Here is a 692-nt window from a genome sequence, read left to right on the forward strand (position 1 = left end):
CAAGCTGTGTACAGAGATTGTACGTAGCGGAGAAGGCTAAGGTACACCAAGCGATAGAAGACACTGTTTCGGGAGAGAAATAAGAGACTAGGTTGATGAGCCTCTGGTGAATAAAAAGCAGGCAGCCTGTCGAATACGATGTATGCCACTGACGCAATTGTTACTTGTTTGGAACTATTTTGTGTGGAAGGTTGCAATGTTCCGTGTCCATATAAATAAAGCGGATGGAGCTTCTCCGTGTTCGTGTGACAGTGATGGTGCGCAGAGGCGGTGACATGACAACGAAAGTTCAGTGGTGCAGTGGTAGCGACCTCGCGAAAATAAAACGTCTCCAGTGTTGTCATCGAACCAAGTGTAGTCATCCGAAATGATGTCTACACAAAACCGTAGAGAGACTTCCGCGCAAGAAGGACCAACAGAATCAACATAGCCTGACTGCTGTGTTCAAAGCAAACTTGAGAAAAACGAAGTTTTCCATCAGGGCTTAAATCCACAATCGACTGAGTACTACTTTACCTTAGATGTGCACTTTATAATGTTATATTGCTCTGTTTTGATTCCATAAAAAGAGCTGTTAAAGCAGCTGTTGTATGACAAAATATTTTTTTCACTGTTGTTTATAGATTATGTGTGAATAACTGCTCCAAGTAAAAAATGTTCATGTAAAATTGAAAATCGAAATTGTTATTTCA

The sequence above is a fragment of the Hippocampus comes genome, unplaced genomic scaffold (assembly GCF_001891065.2).
Source record: "Hippocampus comes isolate QL1 unplaced genomic scaffold, H_comes_QL1_v1.1 scaffold34, whole genome shotgun sequence".
Classification (NCBI taxonomy): Eukaryota; Metazoa; Chordata; class Actinopteri; order Syngnathiformes; family Syngnathidae; genus Hippocampus; species Hippocampus comes.